Raw genomic sequence first — 15,638 nt, 5'->3', positions numbered from 1 at the left:
ACATGTACCAATAGACATACGTGACTTTATCCTCTACACAAATACATTGGATTAATTTATATGCAGAGGCCTTATAACATGACAGGAAAAGCCAGAGTCCATGGCAGGCTTGGCCTGTTGAACAGGCATATTTCAGCTAAGACAGGAAGGAAGACATTGAGGTGGAAGTGAGTCACCGATTCTCTCTTGGCTTGTGACCAACTCTTACTCTCATATAAACCCAGAATGCTGTGACAAACCAGGCAGAGCAGACTCCACTCCCCGGAGACAAGGCACAAGTAAGTGATATTATTGGATAATACATTGATTAGAAGTGATATGTTCTTCACTCTTAGGGGTTTTGTTTTCACTGTTTGTGATCATCTTGTGACCTATCTTCACCATTTATGATCCTGTCTCACCTGGAGCCTCCCTGTGTTCAGGACCAGGTGGAAATTGGATGGCCAGGGAGATTTCAAACAATTCCTTTGGATTGATTTTAACATGGAAAATATAGTCATTATTGGAGGAAAAGATTCTATCCTCCTCAGAGTTTGTTTGTCTTTCACAATTCTCTCCAGTGGGTTTTCAATGGGAGAAAGCAGTACAGAATGCTATTGAATGGTTCATTGCATTCTTTTAAAAAAATTTTTAAGCTCAAGGATTTTATTTGTAATAAGTGCTATTATTTTAAGACCCATGCTGTTGAGGCATCTCCATGTTTTGACAAGAATCATACTCTATCTTTATTTGGTTTCAGAGATGGTATAAGAGGTTTCCCTTAGGTCCAAAACTTGAATTCATGGCTCCAAAAGGGTATCTCAGTTATGCCTCTTTCACCAACTCTGATGTGAGGCAAACATTGAAAATGGTATTCACTTGGCATTTCATATGAAAATATAGACTCCAGCTTGCTGATTCAAAATTAAGCATCCACTGCTTGAGATCAATAGCTGAATTTAAAATACTTCCACTTTTCTCTTGCTCTACAATTTAGTTTCAGCCTGGACTCTTTTCCAGAACTAAATCAGAAATGCCCAGAGACATTGGAAAGTGGAAAAATCATCTTCTTTACCACCAGTTGTTAGCTAATAAATTGCTACCCTGTGTCGGCATGTGCAAGAAGTTCTCTTGTGGGCAACAGCACCTTGCTATTTTGTATTAAAAAATATCAGTATCTACATGAATGGCTGTTAGCATCATGCTCTGTCACTACATTTCATGTGGCTTTATTAAAAAAATAAAGTAGTAAGGAAGAACTGTTAGTAAATTCACAGGTAACCCTTCTTTTTATTCTTCAAACTCATAGGTTGTTGCATAATTATTAGGTAGGCAAAAAACTGTGTCTAGAATTCCCAAAAATGTTTGAACACTTGATGTTTTATATTTTAGACTTTGGGTAAGACAATATTTTGAACTGAGTTATAAAATGGTTAACATTTACACCCTCATTTGTATCCCATTTTTTGGTTATCTCCTGAAAGCTTCATTAAGATGTTTAATGTAATAGTTGACTATGAGTCTCCTTTGCCAGAGAATTAAATTTAAATTGTTCTGACACAGAGACTAGAATTTTAAGACTATGACTTACTGCACTCACAACAATACACAAAACAGAACACTGATTTAGTAAAATTTAATATCATCTTAGTCAAAATTAAATGGCTTTGTCTTGATAATTTATATTTTGTCAATATCTGTGTTAAAATTGCTTCTAGAATTGAATACTCTTATTTTGTTGTTATTGTTGTTGTTAATCTGCTAGAGAAAAATAATGGCATTATATAAAGTAAAAAAGGCTAAAATTTAGGAGAACATAGTGGTCAAGACAGAACTTTTCAAAAACGCTATCATTTCCCATGAAAAACATTTACTTTCCAAAATGTTTGTTATTTGTTTTGCTTTTGCTTTTATTTTTTGAGGTACTGATGATTGAACCCAGAGCCTTTGCACTGAGATACATCCCTGTACAGTTTTGATTTTATGACAGGGTCAGTGAGTTGTCCAGGCCGGGCTCAAACTTGCTATCCTCAGCCTTTCATAGTGCTTGGATTCCAAGAGTGTGCCACTGTCCCCAACTCTGAAAAAGTTTAACATATATTAAAATTAACTCTCTGGTATTTGATGGCTACATCTATATAAGTTTAGATGCACAAATTTCTATCCAGGGAAGATATCAGTCATCCGTTCATCTGTTTTTGAGAAATTATTTATCTTGATATTTCAACAGTTCTAAACAGGCTTTTTATTACTGTGCTTAATTAGGAAATTTACATGGCTTCCTTTGGAAAATAAGAAATCCAAGAATTAGTATTTGGTGTAAATGAAACCTTTCAGTATAAGCAACCTTTCTACTTCACATATCTGTATTGTTTCAAAGAATATATACAGTTTTATCGATATGGGATTCTTAACATAGAATGATGGTGGACAGGTTCAGAAATGAAGCCAAAAGGAAGTCAGAGGTCAGCATGGGATGGATGTTCTCCTAGGCTATTCAAATAATAGTTAAATCATAGCCAAATAAATGACATTATTTCCATGGATGAGGTACAGTTAGGCTAACTATGGCTATTTCGGGTCTCCACTTTTCATTTGAAATTTAGAATCAGGTTTATTGGTAGATTCTCTTACATTTTTAACAGAAATAACCCTCTTAAATATAAACAAGAACATTTTTTCCTTTTGCTTCTTCCATGTATTATTTATTGGAAATGGTAAAAGGACCACCATTATCTATGAAATTGAGAAATATGTATGTTATATTTCTCAGAATGTTTCCACTAAATGTTCAGATTTAGTGAGTAAAGTTATTTGTAATGTAAACTTATGATTTTTTACATATCTATTTTACCTGCTATTTTGACCCCTTTTGTTTGTAATATTTGTGACTTTTCATATTTTTTTCCTCATATCAGTTTTCCTTGAGGTTTGCAATTTTGACCTTATTTTTATTTATAGAAGGAGCCTTGGGTTCCGGCGAACCACCCTTTAGTGCCTTTCCTGTATGGTAGGCTTTGATCTCCTCTCTGAAGGGGAGAATTCCCTCCCCAGTCTCCAAACTGAGGGTCCCACTGACTGTGTTGGTTTTCTGTTACTTTTGGGGGAGACTATGTTTATCTTGCTTTCAAATATTTACAGTTAGTTTTTATACAGTAGGAGCAGGATGACTTCGTCCAATTGCATGATTCTGAGGAGCAGAGAAAATTAAGTCACCCAAAACTGGACAAGCCCCCACTGTAGAAAGAACCCTCCCTCCCCATCCCCTTCCCTCTTGTCTTATTTTTCTCTCTCTCTTCCTTCATTTCTTTTTGAACACATACTATGGATCAGGCACTGTGCAGGTACCTCATGAATAACATTTTCATTACCACTTTTCAGGTGAGGGTCTAAAGTCAGAACGGGAGAATAGCCAAGGCCACAGATACGAATGGCCCCATACATTCTCTCCCATCACCTCTCTGGCCCTTGAACTTGCTCCCCTGCACACCTGGTGGGAATGCATTTTACCTTCATCCATTTAATTCATTGACTTGGGGAAATAAATGCTTTAACAAAGAGAGATTATTGCAACAAAGGTACAGGGGTGATATAAATATACAGTGAATGTTTACATTAAAAAATTATTACCATAAAAGACACATTGCCATTAATCCTCCTCAAAATACTTCCCCTACTTCAAAAACACTTATTCCATGTTTTTTGGCTACTCTCTGAAGCAGTTCTAATGTCTTGTTTTGAGAGTGTCTTTATGAGGTACGATTAAAAGTACAGTGAATGATGCTACCAGGTTCCATCCAACAGAAAGGCAGGACCGTAAAACATCTCAGTGTAGCCAGGCACAGGGGCGTATGCCTGTAATCCCAGTACTCAGGAGATGAGGCAGGAGGTTCATTGTTTTGAGACCAGCCTGGGCTACATAGTGAGTTCCAGGTCAGTCTCAACTACACAGTGAGCTGCTCTCTCAAAAAACAAACAAACAAAACAACAGCAATAACAACAAAAAATCTCAGTGTGTCCTGATCGATGTTGTTCATTAGATTTGGCACCATCGACTTCCAGCTCTGCCCAAAGTCCAAATGACCATGAAAAGGAAATTTTTTAACTCAGTTCAGTACAGTGAGGCAGCCATGACAGTGCAACTAAAGATACGAAGGAGGACTTCCAGCCCTGCTTCAGAAAGTGCACAAATGATGGAATGTGTGTGTTCAAAGTGATGGAGGAAGGAATTTTGAGGAGGATTAATGGTAGTTGTGCCTTTTACTATAATAAGGCACATTTCACATATTGCTAAGTGCAATAAGATGGGGAGAAATAGTCTTCTAGACAGCACCCTATACACTTTTAATTGGATTTATTGTGAATTTTCCTATCAGTGTTCATTGGTCATATAAATATTTACTTGAGATTCCTTCTGGGTTTTTGTTTTGTGGCACTGAGTATTGAACCCAGGGCCTCTACACTGAGCTATATCCCAGCCATTTTAAAAACTACTTTAAAAATATTAAAACAGTATCTCACTACATTGCCCAAGCTGGGGCTTGACCTTGTGATCCTCCTGCCTCAGCCTCCCAAGCCCCTGGGATTGGGCCTGCTCTCTTTTTTTTTTTAAATGCAAAAATCTTATAAAATGTAGAAAAGATCTTAAGAATCTGTAAATAATCCCAGATGTATTTATCTTTACTTACTTTTTACGTTATAAAAATGTGCACATATAACCTGAAAATATAATTATATTTTCCACTGAGGAAAAAAGTCTTGTTTCTTGATTTACAGTTATAACATTTTAAACTTAAAGTTAAGATGAATTTTTGCTGAGTAGAAAATATAACTGCTGAGTAGAAATATACAACTACAACTAAAACTATATACAATATAACTAAAATATAACAATACAAGTAACTACAGGAATGAACTACACGAGTAGTGCAGCTCCACTAATGAGTTATAACTGTTGAAAGAATGTTTTAGAGAAAAAAGATAAGCATTTATCTGATGTTCTTGAGCCTCTGCCATATCTTTAGATTTAAAGATATGTTTTCTGAGAAATATAGATAGTCACAAGCCTATTCCAAGAAGTCTTCAATGTCTTCTTGAGTGAAATACAATGTAGAATGGTGTAAATTGACAAATTAAAAACAGCCTCTTTGTTTTGTGCAGAATTCAAGAGGGGGACACTAATGTTTATGTGTTATTTGATTGAATGAGAAAAAGCTATGTTTACTTCTTAATGCTGATCATAGCAGACATATGGATCATTTTTCTTTATCCTTCTTATACTCTCATATCTCTCTCCCTATTCCTAAACCTAAATTAAATATTTCTAAGTAGCTGGGCAGCATCCCACTGATCTGATGGACAGTTTATGTAGTTCTCCCTACACGAATTCCTTTATATATTTCTTTTCCTCCCCCAAAAGAAGTTGGGGCTAGAGCTAGAGGTGTAGCTCAGTGGTATCATGCCTGCCTGAAAAGCTCAAGGTCCTGAGTTCAATCCCTGGTATGCCCCCCCAAAAAAGTTGGGGCTGTAAATTTTGGAATTTTCCGTAGTTTTGTCTGACCATTTGTCCATGTAGGAGTTGTGTGCCCATTTCACTGGCTGGAGACTGAGCTGGCAGGACATGAGATGATTAAGGGGCTCTCAGTTTCAAATAAGTGGCAAGAGCTGACTCCCGGCACCTGGACATGGAGAAGCAGGTGTCAGAGACGTGGATCTGCTGGGAATTGCTTTGTGGCTTTCCCTGCACCCTGAGAGGATCTGAATAGGCAGCCGGCCAGTCAAATCCAGATTCCTTCCCCTGTAGCTGACAGCAGTGGATGGACTTGGATCCAAACTGGGCAATCTAGACTGTTATGGTTTGTGTTTGACATTTGTATGAGATGCATTTCTGTATAGAGCTTTGAACCCAACTTTTCATTATATCAAATTTTCTATTAATATCTTTCAAAAATTCCTTAGTGGAGAATATGCTATTTTAACTTATCATTTTAAATAATTGTCATATGTTTTTCATAATTTAATTACAGCAATTGTTATATTAGTGTATTGTATCCATGGTGTTTATTATTAACTGTAGCATGAGTTCAAAGTATTACAATGATAATACATTAAGTTTTTAGCATGGTATTAAGTACTTTATATGTATCACCCATCTCCAAATCTACATCTGTATCTCTGTTTTTAAAAGTGAGCTTTGAAATTCAGAGGGCTTCTGTAAACTCACCCAAAGACACACAGAAACTAAGTGTAAGAATTGAATTTAAGATTAAAATGTTCCTTTCTCAGTTGCTTGACCATTATAAAACTGTACACATCCCACCGTCAGTACTCAAAATTGCTGCATATGTACAGTGGACATGAGATGTAGAAATCACAGGAGACTCATAAGATTATAATGACCTACATTCAGCCAATGCTGTAGAGTGTGCTGGCACACTTGCAGAAAGGGAGGATTTTGCCTTCTTTCTGCACAGAGGGTTGGAGGAACATGCTCACCTCCACCCAACCCTGCAGGTCCTGGGTGGGGCTGTTTGTATGGTGCAAGCAACCTCTGTGCCTACAGGTGTGATGCAATAGGAGAACAGGAAGGAAGGGATGGCAGGCGGGTATGGCATTCACACTCTTCATGTGGATCCTGCTCTCACAGGTACAGGGGACCCTCAATTCATTCATGAGGTATGATTATAACTCAAGTTGGTTGTAAGTCAAGACTGTTTTCCTCCTAAAAATAACGGGAAAACCCATAATGTGTTCCAAACCTCTCAAAACACCCCTTAACTAAACTTTTCATAATAAAAAGGGATTGTAAAATGTGCATAATTTACCCAGAAACACCAATACTTTTCCTAGGGTATGCACCAAAAAGTTATAAAATGTGCCTACTTTACCGGAAACAACAATTTCATACTGTACTCACCATTCAAGTTGGCATTTTTGGCTTGCAGGAAGGGAGGATGAAATGAAAGATGGTTAAACAAGTGAATGAAATGATTGTCTTTTTCTCTGGGTGGGTCTTCTTTACACATGTTTGTAGCTCTATTTCTTAAGGATATCCCTTATTGAGAAGAAGAACTTTCTGCACTGATTGTTGATGCACCCCCTTCAGAAAGCTTCTCAGCTGCCATTCTCTGTTGCTCAGCCAGAAGTTGCTGAGACAGTTCTGCTAAGTGTCAATCTACCAGTTCCTCCACAGCGCCACTGCCTGCCTGAAAGCTTATGGCCTCTGCTACAGTGAGAGTGTCATTAACCACAGGGCCAATTGAGGGCTCAGGCTCCTCTACATAGCCTTCAAAGTCTCTCTTCTGTATAGTTTTAGGCCACAATTTCTTACAGACAGGCCTTAGTGTATTTTTTTTTGTTTTTTTGAGACAGGGTCTCACTAGGTAGTTGAAACTGACCTAGAACTCACTATGTAGCCCAGGCTGGTCTTGAACTCACAGTGATCCTCCTGCCTCAGCCTCCTGAGTCCTGGGATTACAGGCATGTGCCACCACACCTGTAATTGGCCTGGCTCAGGATTTCTCAATTAATCCCATACATGAAAGGATGCTGTACTGTTCCTTCCAGAACTTTCAGGATAAAATCTGTATCTGAAACCACCTGGAAGCACTTCAGGAACAGTTCCTTGGTTAGCTTCTTAAAGTTAGCTATAACCTGCAGGCTGCAGTAGAGGAGTTGTATTAGGTGGGAGGAACTCAACTGAGAGCCATGGGAATTCTTCAGACAATTCTTCTTCCAAATTTCATAGGTGGGCAGGGGCATTTTATTGTTATGGAAGGAATTGGCAAGTGACACACAGAGAGGCAGCAGAATGGAAGTAAAATAAGAAAAGTTTACTCCATTGATGGGGACAGATGACACCTAATGGTGGTGCCCTGATTGATCCAGTACTTGGCTGAAACTCCCCCTTTTATAGAGTTTTATAGCCTTGATCTCATTCAGGTGGTTACATTGCATTTTCACAGTTCACATTGCTGATATTCAAAACATGGTGGTGAAGCAGTTGAATTTCAACCCAGATGCTCCTCTTCTTTGGTAGGGGGAGGTTACCTTTAAAATTAATTTAGTTGATCCAGCAGAACTAGGAGTACTGGGTCAGCCATGCAGAGATACAGTCCTTGCTTCAGACTGTGTCAAGCAGACCGATAAGGAGCGGTTACCCATGCAGGCGCCTCTGCAACATCCATCACCACCACTATCACACCCTTACCCCTCCCACCCACCCACCCCCGCTCCTGGCTCTCAGTCCTCCTGATTGTGCCAGTTCCTGGATCCACTCTGCAGAGGCACAGGTGTTCATAAAGATAATTTTTCTAAGTTCCAGAAGATAGAACAGAAATGAACAACTGCAATAAAGACACACCAGATCTCCATAGTTGGTAAGTTAGATATCACCACCTTCCATCAGAACTTGGAATATCTTCAAATAAAGACCAGAGCGAACCTGTAGCAGAACCTTGCAGAGTTTAACCCTGTAGGAGGTCAGGGAGCTCAACTTGAGCCTTGAAGCCTGAATTCAGCCTAAATCTCATGGGTCTGTCATCAGCTAGCTGAGACTAAATGACTGAATTCTGCACATTGCTGCCCACATTTTCTATTATGACAGCAGAGATATACCCTGAAAGAGGCCCTTCAAATTCTTTTTCTTCTTTCTTTTCCTCATTCCATTCTGCAAATTTTTTTCTGTCTTCTTTTTCCTATTCAGCCTCTTGCTCCCCCACATTATTCCTCATCTCCCTTTCTGTTCCTGTTCCTGCTCTAACTTGGATTTCTTCTTCTTTTGTTTTTTCCTCTTTATTTTCTTTTCTTCTCTCTTTTCCTTCACTTAAGGGTCACTAGTGTCAAAGGAAAGGGAGCCCCTATTACTGTTAAGTTGTTTTATTCTTGTCCTTGTTCTTGCACTCTGTCTTTCCCTCATGTCTTCACCAGTTTCCTAAAGTTTGCTGGTCATCCTGTGTCCTCTGGTTTCACTTGAAACCTTCTCCAATTCTCCTACCTATCCATTCCTCTCATTCTCGTCTAAGTCCATGTCCTAAAGGGTAAAGTTGCTATGTTGAAGAATTTATTCACTGCAAACATATTTTGTGCTGCTCCTTGATTTTTATTTAATTCACATGGTTTAAAGGTGACAGCTTAATGACTACCACAAATGGTCAATTTTTAAGCTGTGCTTGATGCTATTGTGTTGCTGATTGTATCAATTGGGCTAAAGGGTTGTGATTGATTTAATGAGTTGTCCTTTCTGATATTATGAAAATGAGAGTGTCTGTGAGTCATTAAAGACTCAAAAGCTTAAGCACAACTATATCAGGAAGATTTAAGTAATAACCAGGAATTAAACCTAGGACAACTGAACAACAAAAATAAAAATGAGAAAACACTTAAACAAGACAGAATGACAGACTTCCAGTTCACCATTGGCAAACTCTAGGGGAAATGAGGTGGAAAAATCTGACAGTCAACCACCAGGACACCCTGAATTCATAGCACAGGAAGTAACAAAACAGATCAATCAGGCTCTAGAAAAATTCAAAACAGAAATAATTTCCCAGATAACCATAGAAATGGTGAGCAAAATGAAAGTCATGATTCAAGACTCTAGAACAGAAACTGACAAAAAAATAGATGAGCTCAGGACCATGATAGAAGCCATGAAGGCCCAGAATAAGAAAGAAATGAAATCCATGAGACCGATTCAAACAGATATCCAGGAGATTAAAAACTCTATTGAAAGTGTATACAAGAGAATAAAAGAATGCAAAGATAGAATCTCAGATATAGAAGATAGGATTGCAGTTGGTGACCATGAAAAGAGCAGTCTTTTAAAAACAGTAAGGGATCATGAAAAATCGATCCAACAACTCCTAGATGATTCAAAGAAGAATAACATAAGACGGATAGGAATCCATGAAGTAGCAGGAGAAAATACAAATGACTTTAAAAAGCTGTTCACAGAATTAAGGACAGAAAATTTCCCAAACAGAGGGGAAGAATTTGACATACATTTAAGTGAGGAATATAGGACTCCAACTAGCCACAATAAAAAAAAAATCTACACCTAGATATATAATAATCAAGATCCCAGAAACCCAACAGAAGAACAAAATGCTACAAGCAGTAAGAGAAAAGAAACAAATCACATGCAAAGGAAAGACCATCAGAATCACAGCAAACTTTTCAACACAAACCCTCAGGTCAAGGAGAGCCAGAGTGAGGCACTTCAAGTCCTAAAAGAAAACAACCTCCAACCTAGACTGATGTATCCTTCAAAACTCTTTCAAAATGGATGGAGAAATAAGACACCTCCATGATAAAGAACACCTGAGAAGGTAGCCCAATCCCCATTTCTTCAGCCATTCCTTGAGGTCTCTGTGAGGCCCTTGCCATCCTGCCTGCCCCCCTCAGCTGAGCACACCATGGGGTGTGATGTCTCTAAAACTTTGCCTTCCAGGCCCTGCTGTGGGCTTCTGTGGAACTCCAGCCACACTCCCCCAGGTGCTAAGACCCTGTTGAATGTGGCTGCATTAGCTGTGCCCTTCTGGACTGTGTCACACCTTCCATCCCACAGAGCCTGCCACCCCTCAAGCTCCCAGGTCTGATAGCAGCACCAAGCAGTGCCCCTAAATTAAGGCCTCAGACCTGTTCCTGGTGGGCACCAGCTCTCCAGGAGAGACACGCATTGTGGAAAATCACAGGGGTCAGGAGAACCAAGCTCAGCAGCCTCTGCATTCCCACATGGGCTGGCTGTTGCTCAGTTCCTCTGTCTGGCATGGGGACCATCTATGGGGAGAATCTCACAAAGGTGGTGTGGACAAATGTTCTGAGACCTGTACACTCCCAGGGATTTTCTGAGGGTGAAAACTGGTTCTGTACTTTATAGCCATGGGACCCTCCACACCTAGACCAGGTTCTTCTCAGAAGCCTCCTTTGCCCCAGCCCCAGGCCCAGCTCACCAGCCTTCCCAGTGCCATCCACCCACACAATCCCACAGTCTTCAGCTGAATCCACAGAGTTTAATGTGCAAAGGAGTTATCTTTCCCATGGTGTACCCATCGGAGGTGGCTACAACTCCTGTCTCTGCTTGGGGACAGAGTCCCTCCGTGGAAGTCAGGCAGTACTTCAGAAACAACACTAGTAGAAGGTCTGAGTTCTGCCCTTCCAGGTGCCAGGCTGGGCTGGGTCCCATCCAGTCATGTGGTTGCTCTGCTCTGGCTCCCCCTGCAGGTGCTACGGAGGGCTGTGATGGAGCTGAGGGGGCCTGGCACCCAGGAAGTCCACTGTGGGATGGACCACTGAGAGGGGAAGGGAGCAGCTGGACAAATCCCCAGAGCCAGGGTGGGCAGTACTAACTCCAGGATCTAAAAATATCAAGTTCCAGGATAGAGGATCCCTGGCTTCAAGAAGTCTAGGCCACTCAGATTCTTAGTGGCTCCTGGCTACTCTCCCCAGAACACACACAGCCCTGCTGCCCCTCAACAGGAGGCCAGTGTCGTGTGCCAGTGCCCATCACCAGGGATCCAGGCTTGGGTTCACCACAGGGCAGAGCTGCTTAGTTTTTTGGTTTTGTTTTTTCCCCCTAGTACCAGGGGTTGAACTCTGGTCCTTGAGCTCTCGAGGCAGGCACTAGGAACCACTGAGCTAAACCCCAGCCCAAGAGCTGCTTAGTCGTCCCAAGCTGGAGCCAATAATCAAGTGGGGCCAAGTAACCTCAGTGGGCTTGGTCTGCACCAGGCCCTCCTGAAGTGATGCTCTGACACTTCCCCCCAGAGCCCCCCACATTTATCCTGTTGTTCGTGCCATCTTCAGAGGAGTGCTCAGAGTCCTCTTTCGTGCACATCTTTAGTAACATGACTATCCCTTCCTTGATGTCCTGAGTTGACTTAAAATATCCACCTTTCCTGGTCATTTTGACTTCAGGGAAGAGCCAGAATTTGCACAGAGCCAGGTCCAGTGAGCAGGTAGATGAGGACACACAAGCCTGCCCTCCCTGTGTGGCACTCAGCAGCTACAGCAGCATACATTTTGTCATGCCCTGTAAACACACTCCAGAGAGAGGACTCCAGGTCTGCTTCAGAAAGTGACAAGAATTATGCAACGTGTGTGTTTGGAGCAACTGGGAGGATTCTGAGGAGATTAACAGCAATGTGTCTTATACTGTAATATATTTAAAAATTTAAACATCCATTGTACTTTCCCATAAAAAAAAAACCAAAAAAAGAACACCTGAATACGAAACCAGCCCTCCAAACAATTCTAAACAATATCCTAGAAAAAGACAATGAAGGTCACAACACCATGAGGCCCAACAGAGCAAATCAATTAGGCAAGGCAAGAAACTAAAGGGAGAGGGGAAAAATTAAAAAGAGCCAACAACAGGACAATAACATGCCAAGGATAAGTGAATACATATCAATTATAACCATCAATGTCAATAGCCTCCATTCACCAATCAAGAGAAATAAACTGGCAGAATGGATTAAAAAGCAAAATCTTTTTCTATAAAATGGAATACTGCTCAGCCATAAAAAATGAGAAATTAGATTCATTCATAGGATAATGGATACATATTGAGGATATACTCCTAAATGATATAAATAAGTCACACATGTGTAAATACCAAATAGTTTCTCTGGTGTGAAAAACTATAATAGTACACAAGATCCCAATGAGATAATTAACAATGTAAAATAGGAAGAAAAGGGCTAAAGGTGTAGGGAAAGTGGGAAGGGTAGGGGAAAGGGAATAAGGGAAAAGAAAAAAATATGAGAAAATGAAAAAATGGAAATAAAGTGTTTGTAAATGTGGGGGGTGAAGGGAGGGCACAAGTATGGGGAAAAAATTAGAACCAAGACCTGTCATGTAAAGGTACAAGATCCCAATGATGAGTGTAACTGTACTGTATACCTAAAATGTACCAATAAACTCAATGAGAGAAAGAGAAAAAAAGAAGAAAAAACCCAACAATATGTTGTATACAAGAAACACACCTAAAGCAAAAAGAAGCCCTTAGACTGAAACTGCAAGGATGGAAAACAGTTCTCCATGTTACAGGAGCCCAGAAAAAAGCAGGGGTAGCTATCTTATTCTCAGAAAAAATAAATTTCAAACCAAACTGATTAAGAGAGACAATGAAGGCCACTACATCATTGTAAAGGAAACAATTCAACAGGAAGAGATGACATTCATAAGTATATATGCACCAAATATTAATGTCCCCAACTATATAAAACAAATATTAAGGGACATGAAAAACCAAATAAGCACTAATACAGTTGTTGTGGGGGGACCTAAATACCCCACTATCACAAATAGACAGATAATCTAGACAAAAAAAAATCAATAACGAAATACTAGAACTGAACCAAGTTTTTTTACCATGTGGACTTAATAGCCATCTATAGAGTGTTCCACCCCACAAAATCAGAATATACATTCTTTTTGGCTACACATAGGTCATTTTCCAAAACAGGCCACATACTAACTCATAGAACAGGTTTAAATAAATTCCAAGGAATCAAAGTTATCCCATGTATATTATCATATCATAGTGCAATTAAGCTGGAGATAGCATAAGAATCCATAAAAAATTCACAAACAAGTGGAAATTGAACAGCACTCTCCTGAACAATCAATGGATCACAAAGGAAATTAAAGAAGAAATTAGACAGTTTTTACAAATAAATGATAATGCCAATACAACATACAGGAATCTATGGGACACAATGAAAGCAGTTCTATGTAGAAAATTCATAGCAGTGAATGCTCACTCTAGGAAAACAGAGTGAGCTCACATAAACAACCTAATGATGAATCTTAGACTCCTAGAAAAAGAACAGCAAGAAAAATCCAAAGCTCAAACACGGGAGGAAATTATAAGGATCAGAGCAGAAACCACTGCAATGGAAACTAAGACAATGATACTAAAAAAAATCAATGAATTGAAGAGTTAGTTTTCTGAAAGAATAAATAAAATTGATAAACCCTTAGTCAACCTTCTCAAAAAAAGGAGAGAAAAAAATCAAATCCATGCAATTAGGAATGAAAAAAGTGAAGTCACAACAGATCTGGCAGAAATCTATAGGATCATCAATTCCTAGTTTGAGAAACTGTACTCTAATAAAATGGAAAACACAGAAAAAATGGACAGATTTCTAGATACTTATGAATTACCAAAGTTGAACAAAAAAGATCAAAAAATTCTAAACACTCCCATTACAATCAATGAAATTGAAAATGTAATTAAGTTTACCAATGAAGAAAAGCCCAGGTCCTGATGGATTCACCACTAAAATTTACAAGACATTTAGAGAAGAACTACTGCCACTACTCTTAAACATTAAACTTTTCAATGAAATAGAAAGGGAATCAGTACTTCCAAATTCATTCCTGGAAGCAAGTGTTAATTTGATTCCAAAACCAGCGAAAGACCCAACCAAAAAAAGAGAGCTACAGGCCCATCTTCTTAAGGAACATAGATGCAAAAATCCTTAATAAGATACTGGCAAACAGAATACAGAGGGTCATCAAGAAGATCATACATTCTGACCAAGTTGGATTTAGTGCAGGGATGCAAGGATGGTTTAACCTATGTAAACCAATAAGTGTAATACACCATATTAACAGAGCCAAGGACAAAAACCATATGATCATCTTGATAGATGCAGAAAAAGCATCTGACAAAATTCAACACCCATTCATGATAAAACCCTGCAAAAAATTAGAATAGATGGTCTATATCTCAACTTGATAAAGGCTATCTATGAAAAATCAATAGCCAACATCATATTAAATGGCCAAAAACTGAAAACCTTCACATTAAAATCAGGAACAAGACAAGGATGTCCACTATCACCACTCCTGTTCAATATATTTCTAGAAACATTAGCCACAGCAATTAGACAAGAGAAAGAAATTAAAGCAATAAAGATAGGATGGGAAGAAGTTAAACTGTCATTATTTGCTGACAATATGATATTCTACATTGAAGACCCAAAAAATTCCACCAAAAGACTTCTACACTTAATTGACACTTTCAGCGGAGTAGCTAGATACAAGGTCAACACTAAAAATCAATAGCCTTCTTGTACACAAATAACAGACTCACTGAGAAAGAAATTAGGGAAACAATTCCTTTCACAACAGCATCCAAAAAAATGAGGTATCTAGGAATCAACCTAACACAAGAAGCAAAAGACCTCTACACTGAAAGCTACAGCACTCTGAAAACAGAGATCAAAGAGAATATAAGAAAATGGAAAGACATCCCCCCCCCGCTCCTTGGTAGGAAGAATCAGCATAGTGAAAATGGCCATACTACCAAAACTGCTATACAGATTCAATGCAATGCCAATTGAAATTCCAACACTGCATTTCACAGAACTAGAAAAAATAATCCAAAAATTCAATTGGAACCAGAAGAGACCTAGAATAGCAAAATCCATTCTAGGCAACAGACACATGGCAGCAGTTATAACAATCCCCAATTTTAAACTATACCACAACGCCACTGTGATAAAAGCAATGGGCAAAGAAACGGACCTGAGGATCAGTGGAATAGATTGGCAAATACAGAAACAACTCCAGATATATTCAGCTACCTCACCTTTGAGAAAGGAGCCAACCATCCTCATTGGAGGAAAGATAGCCTCTTTAATAAATGG

General features: G+C 39.2%; 1 protein-coding gene across 1 annotated transcript in view; it reads left to right on the top strand.

Moving 5' to 3' along the window:
• Positions 1-226: 226 nt before the first annotated feature.
• Positions 227-15,638, top strand: part of Hpgds (hematopoietic prostaglandin D synthase) — a 43,953-nt gene continuing 28,541 nt past the window's right edge. The window contains exon 1 of the mRNA XM_010643690.2: positions 227-278. The gene's annotated coding sequence lies outside the window, so the exon portion shown is untranslated. The remainder of the gene's footprint in view (positions 279-15,638) is intronic.

This window comes from Fukomys damarensis, unplaced genomic scaffold (assembly GCF_012274545.1).
Source record: "Fukomys damarensis isolate Sample0158 unplaced genomic scaffold, DMR_v1.0_HiC HiC_scaffold_32, whole genome shotgun sequence".
Lineage (NCBI taxonomy): Eukaryota > Metazoa > Chordata > Mammalia > Rodentia > Bathyergidae > Fukomys > Fukomys damarensis.
The sequence above is the reverse complement of the archived record's forward strand: the minus strand, read 5'-3'. Positions and strand labels throughout refer to the sequence as shown.